The sequence below is a fragment of the Argopecten irradians genome, chromosome 16, assembly GCF_041381155.1.
Source record: "Argopecten irradians isolate NY chromosome 16, Ai_NY, whole genome shotgun sequence".
In the NCBI taxonomy this organism is placed as follows: domain Eukaryota; kingdom Metazoa; phylum Mollusca; class Bivalvia; order Pectinida; family Pectinidae; genus Argopecten; species Argopecten irradians.
This window is the reverse complement of record NC_091149.1, coordinates 11831944-11848240: the sequence shown is the minus strand read 5'-3', so window position 1 is coordinate 11848240 and position 16297 is coordinate 11831944.

Sequence of the window (16297 nt, the reverse complement as noted above, 5' to 3'; positions counted from 1 at the left end):
TTTTAATAAAAGATATGTGCAACTGTCAGGGATTTGTGAGTTCTATTAGCTTTATCCATTTTTTCCAATCTTTGGTAAATTTTTTAAAAGTTTTTTCTCCTTTTTTATAGGCTATATATCTTTGAACATAATAATAATCTTTAATACATAAATAGTAGAGAATTTATGTGGTGGAATAATTGTATCTGAACACATTAGATATATGCATGTGTTAAATATAGGATTTTTTTACAGTATTTGTGTATGTGTTTGAGGGTCTATTGTGTGTATTTGTTTATTGTATTGAATGAAAACCTTGAATAAAAATATAATTATTTAAAAAAAAAAAACCTCAAATTTGGGAGTCATCAAAGCAAAAGAAATTTCAAATTGAAGATCAGACCTGACGCTTATTCTGTAGTTAGCGAAATAAAAAAATAACAAATGACAAATAGTATAAAAAAACCTCATACAATAATTGTTTTTATAAAGGCCTTAATCTTGCATCAAATTAAACTTAATTTTCTCCAGGCGGAGGAGATACAATATAAATCGACAAAAAAATGGGGAAAAAGAGAAAGCAAATGGAACACTTCAATAAGTATAAATCAAAGAATTAAAAAGTGTAATAGTCAAAGTATTACTCTTTTGTGGGAATTCTTCATTAAGTCAATTTCACGTTTGGAATAAACGCGAACCGTTCGCAATGAACTGAGCCAATTTCACCAGGAATGTCTTTCTGGTAGCATCATTCTTGAAAGGGACTCCCGCCGTTTCGCCTAAGAAAGTTCGCGCAAATGACATGTCATTTTCGCGTATGATAGCGTTGAAGACACAAGGTCCGAGTTCAACCAAAACTGCTTGTAGAAAACTGTCACGTTGAGCTCTAGAATAACCACAGAGCAGAAATGAACTATAGCGTCGTGGAAGGGTTAATTGCACAATACACACCATGTAGTATCATGGGAGACTGCTAATGTAAAAGTGGAGCTCAAGGAAGAAATGACATGAACATCCAATAAGGATGTTGCTGCTTGCAGCAAGACGTACGGTTTGTAGCTAGGATGAATGGCACCCCGAAACATCTCAAAGTCTGAATCATTTTGACATACGGACTTAAAAAGCAGAGTTTTCGGTAGATAATATTGCGGTCTTCACTATTGACTTCCATTTACAGATAGAGGGGAACATATATGTCCTGAGCTATGTGTCAAGATATGAGTGTAGCTCGTACCTTTGAAGGACTCCAATGATATCTGGAAAGGATCCTTTGCCGCAAGAAGATCCTGGCTTACATGTACACGTACCTGCTTGAACATGCGATAAAGATTCGTATGACTAAAAACGACTGTTCAAAGGTATCAGTTTCTGAGGGAAACACAACTTTCTTCTGTCAATCTCACAATGCTTAAATCCATAGATAACAGATGGCAAAACCTTTTTTTGTACAAACTGGTCTTGACGAGCGGATTAATAAAATTGGATGGGTCAATGCCAATGATCGAGTGAATAGTTCTTCCTTTATCACACGCTTCGCCCACACGTTCCACATTGGACATTGAGGTTGATATATGTATATTATAGTCTATGGTGGCTGATTACGGCCATCTCGTGTTGTTGTGTTGTCGCCTTGTCGAGTTGTCGCGGTCTCAAACTGCGACAACCCGAAATTTAACAGTTAAAATGTCGACTAGTCGCGTTTTCGAACCGCGACAAGTCGACAACACGACAAGACGACAAGTCGACAACACGACAAGTCGACATTTCAAACACGCTAATTAGCGCGTACAGAATCTCGTGTTGTCGCGGTAAAATGTCGACTTGTCGTGTTGTCGAGTTGTCGACTTGTCGCCTTCCTGTTACACATGCGCAAACAATGGATAACACTCGCCATATTGGATTGCTAATGAAAATAATTGTGTGCATGTGTTTGTACCTAGATGAAGAAATTTGATAGCAATTTCTTTACCGAGAGTTGTCAAAGTATTTTTCTCTGAACTATGAATTTCAATAATTTGTTTATTATATGATAATCGTGTAATAATGGTCTGGTCACGCCGTCTGATTAGTACGCAGTAATCGTCATCTGTTAATTTTAAGGTCACTTGAACCGCTAAGGCCTAATAGTTCGAAGGCCCGTTAATCCGAAAATTAGAAAATATTGCAATTTATGGTGGCATATTTCTGCCATCGATTTGCCAACTTACGACTTAATAATGTCGACATCGTTAAGGCATTAAGTCGACATCATATCGGAATATGTCGACATAAACAGAAGAATATGTCGACTTACCACATGTACATGCCCACATAATGAATCCAAGATATTTATGTAGACAGTCGGTAACTCGGCGATTAATGTGTTTATGCTCGGGTGTGACACCGACTTGTCAGTTATTGATGTCGACATCTAAACTAAAAGATGTGGACATCTGGTCTTGAAAGTGGAAATCAAAGGCCACCCTTTCATAGAGCACTGTGTATATGCAGCAAAAGCCATACAGCAGAGATCGACGTTGATTTTGTTAATTCAAGTTTTTATTCATTTGATTTCAAAAAAAAAAAAAAAAATGCCTGCGCATCCCGGCCATGAAACTGTAGCCTGCGTGTACGTAGCTGTTAGCCCGAGCTAAGGAAGTGTACAACGAATTATTAATATATATAACCGTGGGTTGAAAATTCGTTTCAAAGCTGTGAGTGTGTTTTGTTAATTGGCATTCGTACCAAGTCCATATAGTACATACCGTACTATACTATATTAAAAGAATGAATGAAAATAAAAATTAAAAAAATGAAATAAAAAAAGATTGTTTTATGTTGTATTTTTATGTTGTATTTTCTTGTGAATCCCGAAAAATAACCAGCTACGTAATTTAAAAGCCATAAAGGTCACAGTACAGGTACACAATACACGTTGGGAATATACACTTATATAAAGGCACAACGAATTTTTGTTACGGTCTTAATGGTCAGATTCAAACTTTGGGCTAAAAATCCTCCAGGGACGCGGTTTTAAACTCCCAACTCGCGATACATCTGCATCTATTTTTCGTAGTAAAAACATGCGTTCTTTGTAGTCAAACGTAGTAAATAAAGTCACGTGCTTATACCTCATTCACGCCATTGGCCGGAATATACAATTGTGTTATGGGTAACTAGTGATCACGTGATTTTGTGTTTACTTCCAAATATGGTGATAGTTTGCTTGCCATTTCTTCGGAGAAATTGATTTATTTGAAAATATTTAGACTCCAAAATATCATTCATATTGCATGCTTATCATTTTGACTTGCACATATGCACTGTTTTACTATAAATAATGAACTGAAATGAGTTGTAAAACTGCCATTTTCACGTTTTGTAAATAAATGATATAATACGAATTGACCAATTCAATAGGTCTAACCAAGGACGTATATGATCTCACTTATAAATCCTTGGTCTAACCGTCTAATCTAAAATTAGCGAAGATCGGCTACTCCCGGCTAAATTCGTAAAATTCTAAATTTATATTTATATATATATTATTACCTGCTTTAGGGCTCAGAACATATACATATAACACAGAGAAAATAAGTATGTATAAATACCAGGTCAGAGAAATCACTCTATTTGGAAGTAAACACACACTCATGTGATCACTAGTTACCCATAATACAATTCCATATTTATTTCGGCCAATGGCATGAATGAGGTATAATCACGTGACTTGTTTTACTACGTTTTACTACAAAGAACGCGTGTTTTGTACAATTATGGGGAAAATCCTCCGCGGATCGTGGTTTCATTTCCACCATTTGAAATTGTTAGCAATACTATCATATCATAGTTTATTTTCCATATTATTTCCAAATAGTTATAAGCTTCCGCATAGCCCACTTAGCTTTTTGGGAATCTAATACATATGTACACATATACTAAGAAACACGGGCTTATGTGCTTACATGGCAGGTCTCAAGGCCCTCTACCAATATCGTGAATTTCATGGCCCTGGGGTCTCGGAATTTTCTCCAGGGGATAGGGTCTTTACCATAGTTTATATAGGAGACATATTTATTTGTTTGTTTAAAAGCAAAACATTATTCGTAACTGTGCATATCGGAATTCAGGTGACTGTTAGACATTCTCAACTCTCATCCATTTGTAAAAAATTCAAATTTTAACAAACTTCTTCTCCACAACACGGTTTTTCTCATTTTACATCAAGTACAAAAACAACAACAATCAAATTACAACCATGAATATTTTGTATTGATATTATTATTTTTTTTGCAAATTTTCAGCAAAACAAACATGTTTCAAATTAAATTAATACACATATTTGATTAATATATTTGATCTGCATTCATTATTGAATTTAAAAAAAAAATGAAAAAAAAACTTTATAACATAGCAAAGGTTTGTCATTTTAATCAAGGGAGATAGATCCGATTTGAAGGATTTTCCACAAAGTGCAAAAGTTAAAGCCGCATAATCCGTATCTTTCAGGGTCCGTAAATCAACAAAAGAAAATTAGGGTACATATATCATAAAAAGTTATCAACTTTCCCCTAATTACACACCCAAAAAGTCCCGAGTTCAAAAGAAATTAAAGATTAAAAATTCGATATCCAGAGTGTTTGAATAATTCACTTTCCATGAATTATTCAACCAAAATTTAGACTGGTACATTTCCTGGTCAACATCAATTATAATTTCAACACAAATTTATTAGATGATGTTTCAAGTAATTGTCGAGTATATATGTATATACATGAACTTTGTCATCTGCCATGGCACAACATGTAATCTTCAATTTATCAATGTTTCACAATCAAAGTCTACTCTAAGCCTTCTGTTTCAAATGGTGGAAATGAAACCACGATCCGCGGGGGATTTTCCCAATAATGGCACAAAACACGCGTTCTTTGTAGTCAAACGTAGTAAAAACAAGTCACGTGATTATACCTCATTCATGCCATTGGCCGAAATAAATATGGAATTGTATTAGTGGGTAAATAACTAGTGATCACATGAGTGTGTGTTTACTTCCAAATAGAGTGATTTCTCTGACCTGGTATTTATACATAATTAGGCCTTTTGAAGAAGATCTTATTTTCTCTGTGTTATATGTACATGTATATGTTCTGAAACCTAAAGCAGGTAATAATATATATAAATATAAATTTAGAATTCTACTAATTTAGCCGGGAGTAGCCGATCTTCGCTGATCCTAGATTAGACGGTTAGACCTATTGAATTGGTCAATTCGCATTATATCATTTATTTACAAAACGTGAAAATGACAGTTTTATAACTCATTTCAGATCATTATTTATATAGTAAAATAATACATATGTGCAAGTCAAAATTGATATGCATGCAATATTAATAACTTTTCGGAGTCTAAATATTTTCAAATAAATCAATTTCTCCGAAGAAATGGCAAGCAAACTACCACCATATTTGGAAGTAAACACACAATCACGTGATCACTAGTTACCCATAATACAATGTATATTCCGGCCAATGGCATGAATGAGGTATAAGCACGTGACTTTTTTTACTACGTTTTTACTACAAAAAATAGATGCAGATATATCCCGAGTTTGGAGCTAAAACCGCGTCCTGCGGGAGGATTTTTAGCCCAAAGGCTGAATCTGGCCATTAAGACCGTAACAAAAATTCGTTGTGCCTTTATATAAGTGTATCGAGGGATGTAAATATTTATGTATATATATGGACAGGGCAAGCTAACAAGTAAAGCTGGTTTCCAAATGGGTATTGCGTATCTGTACTGTGACCTTTTTGGCTTTTAAATTACGTAACTGGTATTTTTCGTGATTCAAAAAAAATGAAATCTTGAAAAAATAATTGTAATATAGTATAGTACGGTATGTACCACATGGACTTAGTACGAATGCTAATCCACAAAGCACTCACACAGCTTTTAAACGAATTTTCAACCCACGGTTATATATATTAATAAATGATTATTGCCAAGAGGATGGAAATTCGTTGTACAAAGCAGAGTCCTTTTGCACTCTAACTTCCTCAGCTCGGACTAACAGCTACGTACACGCAGGCTACAGCTGCATGGCCGGGATATGCAGGATCACAATTTTTTAATTTTGTAATCAAATATATAAAAACTTTTCTGAATTAACAAAATCAACGTCGAACTCTGCTGTATGGCGCCTTGCTGCATATGCACAGTGCCCTATGAAAGGATGGCCTTTGAATTCCACTTTCATGACCAGATGTCGACATCTTTTAGTTTAGATGTCGACATCAATAACTATCATTATGTGGGCAGGTTCATGTGGTAAGTCGATATATTCTTCTGTTTATGTCGACATCTTCCGATATGATGTCGACTTAATACCTTAATTATGTCGACATCATTAAGTCGTAAGTCGGCAACTCGATGGCAGAAATATGCCACCAATATGGTATATGGTACAACCGTACAAGCACTGACTTCAGTTTTCTATATTCAAAGATAGTGGCTATTTCATATGATTTGCGCATGAGTAACAGGAAGGCGACAAGTCGACAACTCGACAACACGACAAGTCGACAACACGACAACTCGACAACACGACAAGTCGACATTTTACCGCGACAACACGATATTCTGTACGCGCTAATTAGCGTGTTTGAAATGTCGACTTGTCGTGTTGTCGACTTGTCGTCTTGTCGTGTTGTCGACTTGGTAGTCGCGGTTCGAAAACGCGACAAGTCGACATTTTAACTGTTAAATCTCGGGTTGTCGCAGTTTGAGACCGCGACAACTCGACAAGGCGACAACACGACAAGGCGACAACACAACAACACGAGATGGCCGTAATCAGCCACCATAATAGTTCCAAGATGAACTTGAGAACAAGTTATTCCTATATCAATAGGACCGATCATCCAATTGAAGTCGAAGCGATGTTATTCCAAAGTACAAGAAGTTTGCATTCAAATTTCCATTTTTTATTGTAATCATGGTAAATATTCAGAAGACTTTGATATGAACGAGGCGACGAGCTTATAAGAACAATGTCATATGCAAGTGTTGGATTTCCAGTAACTAGTGTTTCCACTTTCGCACCGTGGTTACTTTTTCTAGAAATAAAAAGCTGAAGGCAGTTTTGACTTCAACAGAATTGAAATTAGTCAATCAGTTATTATTACCTTGAAAATCGCTTTCCATAAAACTTTTTAAGTGTTCTCAATTTTCAATCCCCATGAATCGTTATCCATGTAATTTCCATGAAACCATTCTGTGTAATTTATTAAAAAACAATCTCGCCTGTGAATAGTAAGACTAGGTGGATATATCGCAGTAATATCAAAGCCTCGTGTTTGACAACTTAAGAATCTTACCCCTCGGATTCTCCTGTCTCACCCCAAAGGGGGTGAAAGATTATATTAATCTCACCCCTCGTGATGAGGATATAGAACACATCCCTGTCCACTTCACAGACCTATGTTTGATTATTTTTCTCCCATATTGTAAAGAAAAATTCAGAAACGACGAATAAAGTTCTCGCAGTAATCTTGGCGTGTATCTCAATTGTCAAGCACGGTAAAAGACAGTTTTCCCTAGCAACAGTGGGACAACCCTATGGGAGAATATCTTATCTAAAACACCAGAAAACATCAACCGGAATACAGTACATATAAACCCCAAACCATTTTATGAGACATACGATTGCGATGAGAACATTTCGCGATCCCCCCTTTAAGAAATGTTGTCAATGTCTATAATATGTTACCTGTCATACACAACATGAATATACAGCAGTCTCCCAAAACACGCATCTCGCACTTTACACACGCTACACACTGCATACATGGAAGGATGTCCTTTTATGACCCTGACTGTTAATAGGACGTTAAAATAATCAAACTATCACACAAACTTTCCATTTTATTTGCGAGGGTTTTATTTCGCGGAAATTATCTGGACCCCGAATATGACCGACTGAATTAAATACCCCGCGAAACTCCTGTAAGCCAACTTTCTTTCGCGGCTACTAAATTTCGCGACTTCCCTTTCAAAACATTTTCACGGAGATTCAGTTTCGCGGATTCACAATCGAAATATCTTTGAGTTAAATTATGGACGAATTGTGGAGCTGGATGTTATCAATTTGCAGAGATAAATATTCGCAATATCTTGATTGCGAAATTCGCGACAATAAATCGCATACGAAAATTAATTTGTTTACAGTATACAGTAAAATAGGAAGAAGTATCAGTTTCATTTAGATGTCTGATGTGGTTGATTGCGTGTTTTGATTGCGTGTGACCGATAAAATGCACTGGAGACAGTTAACATATATTTCACGACCTGAAAGAGATCCCTGACAATAATTATGTTCTAGATTTTGCTCCGTGAATATGGTGTATCAGACAGCTTTTTTTCATTTTAAGACATCTTATTACATCTGAAATTTGTTTGTTATCCCTTACTCGTGATAAGTCTGGATTTATGCTATTTTTCATTGGTTGTGATTGGTCAAAATCCGTTGTTACGTCAGACTTGTTACATGACCATGCCACAGCTTGCCTGCTGTCTTTGTGTTGTTAAAAAAATTATCATAAACTTCAAAAGTATCACATACGTTATATGGAATAATGCACCATATGTCTGAAGGTTTACGTAAAATAGGGTAAAGTGATGAAAGTAAAGTCATGGTATACTGCAATTGAATTTTGAAATATTTTTTATATACTTTTCTATGACAAAAATACTAAATTACATTTATGATATATGCGTGCTGTATCATACGACCCCTTGCGCGCTTTCATCCGTGCAATCGAAAGATGTTTGTATATATTTAAGTTATATATAAAGAATACATGGTTAGTACATGTACCTTATTTTGGTGCTAGACTTAGGAAAGCCGAGATGACGAAGAATTTACCAAGTCATCCTAGCTTTCCGTGTCGAGCACCCAAATAAACCTCATAACTTATAGCTAGCTGCCTGGCACTATTGTAGCTCAAATGACGTTCAGACAGAAAATGGTGTCGTCTTTAAGGTAAAGTGGGACGGGTACGTATATTCGTTCTAGGTATTAACCGTGTATTCTGTTTACCCTGCATATACTTTTGACTGTAATATAACTATTTCCTTATATTTACACTTGCTAGGCTTGGTCACTATACGCTAATACTAGCCGATTTTGTTTACCATAACTGCATGGTAACATTGAACTTTGAACTTGCGTAAGGAAATGTAAAAGGACTACTTTTTTAAAAAAAGAAACACATGGCTTTGTTTACATTTTGACGCAACATTACGTGTATATTGTTGTTTTTCATAGAATTTTGGAAAAATGTAAACAATATATACATGTTGTATATTTATATATGATTCAAACAATTTTTAAATTAACAATTGTATAAAGAAACGGAAAAATATCCCGACCGGGGCGACGTGCTTTCATTTTTTGTTAAAAATGATGGGTGTCAAATGTAAACATTACCTCTGTGCCTATGTTCGTCCTACGATCGAGCCTTTGGGGTGGACGGGTGTGAGACCCTCTGATAGAGGTCAGTTATAAACATATCCTCTTGTCTTTGTTCTTTGAGTATTTAATCATGTGTATTATAAAACATGCACCGCTAATAATCCACGTGTTGACAGTTCCGCGTCACCACAAATACATTGTATCCATCGAACACAAGTGAATTTGTTTCATCTATCGATGGCGATATGGATCTAAGCGTAGATTATATAATCACATGGCTCCCAAGGATGTAATACCGTCAAGTCAGACGACATCTCAAACACATTGAGCTACTTGAAAATCGGTGTTTTGCCAACTTCGGCAAACTAAAGTGTGTAAGCGTGCGTCAGCTTCGCCTCGCTGCACAATAACGGTCACCGAGTTCACACATGTGGCCGTGTACAAATTCTTTATGTTATTACGCTATATATTAACTTTTAGCAAAATTGAATATATATTTAAAGTTCTGATCTGATTAAATAAAATTATCTCTGAAATTTACTTTGTTTGTCATGTTTATTTTACACTAAAATATTGAACTTTTTTGTCGTCGCGGATGAATAATTCTACCTTACGTGAAGCGTCACCATTCGCTGTTCAAATGAGTAAGCTCCTCCCACTTTTGACCGACTTTTATTGAATAATTACGTCACTTTCAAATGACGATTTTATTGCATAAAATATAAATAAAAAGTCGTGTGAGAGTGTAAATATAGGGATTGGATTTCGTTTTTATGTTAACCATGCTTGTATGGAGCAATTCATCTAAGAATATATTCAATATGGGGCGCTAACGCGCCCCATAGAATATATTCTTAGATGAATTGCTCCATACAAGCATGGTTAACATAAAAACGAAATCCAATCCCTATATATTTACACTTGCTAGGCTTGGTCACTATACGCTAATACTAGCCGATTTTGTTTACCATAACTGCATGGTAACATTGAACTTTGAACTTGCGTAAGGAAATGTTCTGTGCAACGTAAAAGGACTACTTTTTTTAAAAAGAAACACATGGCTTTGTTTACATTTTGACGCAACATTACGTGTATATTGTTGTTTTTTATAGAATTTTGGAAAAATGTAAACAATATATACATGTTTTATATTTATATATGATTCAAACAATTTTTAAATTAACAATTGTATAAAGAAACGGAAAAATATCCGACCGGGGCGACGTGCTTTCATTTTTGTTAAAAATGATGGGTGTCAAATGTAAACATTACCTCTGTGCCTATGTTCGTCCTACGATCGAGCCTTTGGGGTGGACGGGTGTGAGACCCTCTGATAGAGGTCAGTTATAAACATATCCTCTTGTCTTTGTTCTTTGAGTATTTAATCATGTGTATTATAAAACATGCACCGCTAATAATCCACGTGTTGACAGTTCCGCGTCACCACAAATACATTGTATCCATCGAACACAAGTGAATTTGTTTCATCTATCGATGGCGATATGGATCTAAGCGTAGATTATATAATCACATGGCTCCCAAGGATGTAATACCGTCAAGTCAGACGACATCTCAAACACATTGAGCTACTTGAAAATCGGTGTTTTGCCAACTTCGGCAAACTAAAGTGTGTAAGCGTGCGTCAGCTTCGCCTCGCTGCACAATAACGGTCACCGAGTTCACACATGTGGCCGTGTACAAATTCTTTATGTTGTTACGCTATATATTAACTTTTAGCAAAATTGAATATATATTTAAAGTTCTGATCTGATTAAATAAAATTATCTCTGAAATTTACTTTGTTTGTCATGTTTATTTTACACTAAAATATTGAACTTTTTTGTCGTCGCGGATGAATAATTCTACCTTACGTGAAGCGTCACCATTCGCTGTTCAAATGAGTAAGCTCCTCCCACTTTTGACCGACTTTTATTGAATAATTACGTCACTTTCAAATAACGATTTTATTGCATAAAATATAAATAAAAAGTCGTGTGAGTGTAAATATAGGGATTGGATTTTGTTTTTATGTTAACCATGCTTGTATGGAGCAATTCCTCTAAGAATATATTCAATATGGGGCGCTAACGCGCCCCATAGAATATATTCTTAGAGGAATTGCTCCATACAAGCATGGTTAACATAAAAACGAAATCCAATCCCTATATATATGACGCCCAAAACAAAAACAACATTTCGGTTATCTACTTTAATTCCCCGAAACGAGACGCCTTTTTGATACACCGGGAAGGATTTATTCGATGATCCGTATTGGAGGTACATATGTACTCCTTTTTTTCTGCTATAGGAAATATATAAGCGCCTTCGCAAACAATTCCAGTAATTATGTTTAGAGTATAATATCACTGAAACAACATTGCACAAAAATAAATATAAATATGCCAAAAAATGTAAATACTGATCAAAGAATTATTCATAATACATTCCTTTGCCATGAGCCAAGAAACAGACGACACCAATGCAACATACTTAAGGATTAACCTCTTACCTTGTTTAGTTTATGAGATGATAAACCCAATGGAGCACGAGGTAAATTTACCGATTGCTCATGTCAAATATCAATAATACATTTAAAATAAATACATTGTATGTTTTATTGTATATTTCCGAATATCTCGTAATGTGCCAATCGTTTCGCGGCAATCCGAGAATGGCGCGAAACGCTGTCCGTCGTGATGCCACAATAGAGACAATAACGTTGCGTATATCCTATTATTATGTAGCCAAGAAAAATTAATTGTAAGCAATAATGTCATTATTTTTTAACTTCATCGGGTTATGCAATTTGCAAACAAATTTTTTTTCTTAACCCGATGAAAATAAAAAAAAGTGACATCAATGTTAATTGCGAAAAAATTAACCATAACACCTGCGAGCCGATTACACAGGACCATGTCGATTTACATATATGTGAATAGGAAGACTATGGATTAGATTGGATTATCTGCCGTAGTTTTTTTACTCTCCGCTAGGCTTCGCTCCGAAAATACAAGTATTTATGAGCACTGCCTAGAGGAGAGAATTGGTACTAAGGCAGGTAATCCAGTCTAGAACAGGGATACTCTATTTGTAGGTCACACATATCATGGTGAACGGAATCATAAAATACTACAGACCCTTGGAAGCCTTGGGTATGACATTTCGTGATACTCGAATCGCATATTCCTATCCTTCATATCCACATATGGAAGAGTAAAACACTAGCCCCAGTTACACAAGTTTATTGCATGGAATAAATCATTATTACACTCTTTGGTATGGAAATTAAATCTATACTAGTAAATTATATTCATAACAATTACATGGTACACTCGTGCTGATACCGTTGAAAGACAATACGGGCTTCAAAGTATCATTGTCTCACTTTCACGCAGGTTATATCGTTTAGCAGACTCCCATCATATAGTCGTATCAGTGCGGACGTAGAGCTGCAATTTACACCACAGGTACACAACAATTCATAATTATTATGTAGGGATAATATTGGATTCCCTGAGTGATATCCCTAAAAAAAGGTGAGTAAGATCATTATATCAAATAGGCCATCTGATAAAATCATTTCTTCATATTCACGTCAGTCCGAACAATACTCTGTTACTTTAAGATACCTACGTAACAAAGAGTAGTACAGAACGAGTTTCAAGAACATTCCTTAAACATAAGGAATTCCTTAAATCAAAATTCTCCATAGGAAATCATAAGACTTTTTTTAGTAAGGCTCCTTCAAGATTTTTTTCCCTTAACTTCTGTAATGCCTTTTTTTTGAGAAATTTAAGTTTAAGGAATGTTGTTGAAAATGGGCCTAGAGAGGATATGAGACGGTGTGGATATAAAGGTATTATTTAAATTAAATTGGTAAAATACTGGCCTTTCTGTCTAAGGAAATTAACGTATCATAGTGGCTTATTAGTATGCTCAAAATTTACGCTGTGTTAAGATAATTTAATCTGCTGCCCAGATTTCTGGAAATAAACTTTTTGTTTACTTACAAAACTGTTTACATCGTTGCGCATCGTTGAGATGTATTTTTCATCCCATTTGATACGTTTTAGTGCAAATCGTTAGTGAACTGGCTAAGATTTTTTGTACGAGGAGTTCATACCAAAGTTGAAAATGAAATAAAAATAACATAAGGCGATGTGCTTACTTTTGAGGTATTGTGAATCAAAGGTAGCTATGTTGTGAACAGATGATACCATAAATTGAATATGACCTAATTTATACACGTGCACTAGCCAATGTGACACTAGGAATCCAATCAGCTTAATCAGGTCATGTTCAGATCGACATGCAGTACTAAACATAAATCTCAAGCTGTCAAATCGTTGAAAAATTAAAGTTTATAATGCTAACATAGAACAAATACCTACCTATGTCACTGTGACCTACTTTTTCAAGTTTTCATCAGTTTTCTGAACTGATCTTCACAAATCCAAGATGTGCATGCAAAAACCGCAAAATATTATAATCATTTAGGACTTAAACAATTAAAATGTGCAATTTCACCTGTTGATCTTTGACCTATGAAATAACCATGAGGTCAGAAAATAATAGAATGTTTTGAATGGCATACGATATGCAGCTGACCCTAAGGTATCTTCATGCAAAATATTTCGCTTATCACTGAGTGGTCTTAAAACGTCCCAAAGTGATACTACTTTTTTGACCATAAACATGTGAAGGTAAAGCAATATTTTCCAAATCGGTTATCCGATACGTATGAATGTTTGAATAATTGACAAAACCAGTGTTTTCTTAGGAAAATATTAGCAACACATGGACAACCAATTGTTTGCTAAGAATAGCATTTCATTTCAGAATATTTTATTGTATTATTACAATTGGGATTGGGCAACCGGCTATGCCTATATAAGCCCTCTCTCGAAAAGAAACTCAAAATATCAACATTTAATTTTTAAGAAAATACTTCGTTTTAGCCATTTTTTACAGATCGTCGCTTCCTAAAAAGTTCGGATGATTATTTAAGATAATATTTACGATAAAAAGAAAAAAATGAACTTGATAAAGCTAAAAATGCTGTCACACAGGTCATTACATGGCAGCAATATTGATGAAATTTCGCCTCTTTACAAAGTGTAAGAAGCGGACTATTTTCAAAATGTCATCTAAATTGGTAATTTGTTTAAACTTGTTAAAAGTTAAAAAAAAAAAGTTCTACAGCAACGAAACTCTAATTCTCTGCGCTATTTACATATATCAACTTGCTGAAAATAGAGACAATTGTCACAAAATTCTCTTTCATCAATATTGAAACGAGACTTCAACGAGACTGAAACATCACTAGAAGCCATTTGCCTTTCACATAGCTTCGACCAGTGTTCGATGTCCCAGCACGAACGTTAACGTGAAGCGATCATAGGTCACCTCCCGATCACTGGGATTTTCATCGGGTACTCCGGTTTCTTCCCTCTCACAAGTTTTATATTTTGGTTTACAATCGATGTAAACTAAACATTATTTTGAAATCTTACCAGACAATAATGTCGCAACATGATTTGGCGTTAGAAAACAGTGGGATTAGACTGCAGACAATACAGTATTATTTACGTGGCCACAACTAAAAGTTGGAAGTATCAAATTTAGTGCGTGACAGACTCCTGACACAAGATACTGTCCAACAGTTCTGTTTACAACTAGTGCTCGTACAGGATAGTACCACAGACATGATATGACTCCATCACCTACAGTACCAAGTGTTATAACTATAGAGTGTCTTGGGGACCTGGTCATAATTCTGGACTACACTTATGACGTTGAATTCCGAAATGGTAATTATTAGTCTAGCTCAATTACAAGAATGTAGTGCAATACTTCTAAGACAGTGTAAATATATATGTGACATCTGGTGATTGAGAATATATTTATGCTCAAACTTCCTCCGGATCTACTTTCTGTAGTGTCTGCTATACTTTACTATAGTAACTGATATAATTTACTTTATTATATGGCAGTGTGTTTGGCTCGCTCCTGATTGGCTGAAACTACACTTTCCCGCCACGAAACAACACGATATCCACGAGAAAATTCCGAACTATGCATTTTGATGTCATTCAATGTCGATTTAAAATTCCAAAATTTAAAAAGGATTTTCAAGATATAGAGAATACATGGTCTGTGTCTGAAACCATCAGCTGTATATTGACGAGGGTTACTAAAGACAAACGTGACGAGTCTGCGGCGAGCCACTTTTGTCTTTCTGTCCCCAGCCAAAATACCACTACAAAATAAGATACTGACCATGTATTATTTTCTCCTTCAACATTAGAAAAAAATACGTATGATTTTTATATTTACCAGCAGTAATAACATATTAGTAATATTTTCTTTGTTTTCATACCAAATCTGGCTTTCTGATTGGCCAATATTATTTTTGCATACCGCTATGAAAAAAAATCCGAGAATGGCGCGAAACTCCGACGTTATCCTGACGTCACAATAGAGACATTGACGTTGCGTATTGTTTCGGAAAAAAGAATACCTTGAAAAACCACTATAATGTTATATTTAAACATACTTCATTTTATCAAATAGAGTATAAAATTAATTATAAGTATTTATGTCACTATTTTTGTGAGAATCCGCTACGCGGATTCACACAGTTTGCAAAAAAAATTTTTTTCATACCCCGATAAAATTTAAAAATAGTGACATCAATGCTTAATTACAACATTCAACAACCATGTTCGCCTTTCATACAATAGATCAACCTATAGGAGGTCAATGGAATCGTTGCACGTGCTAAAATACAGCTATTTTCCGTCAGTGCCGATGACAGCAAAATATATGTGGTAGGTGTATTCCGACAATAAAAATGCTGAGTGCAGGAT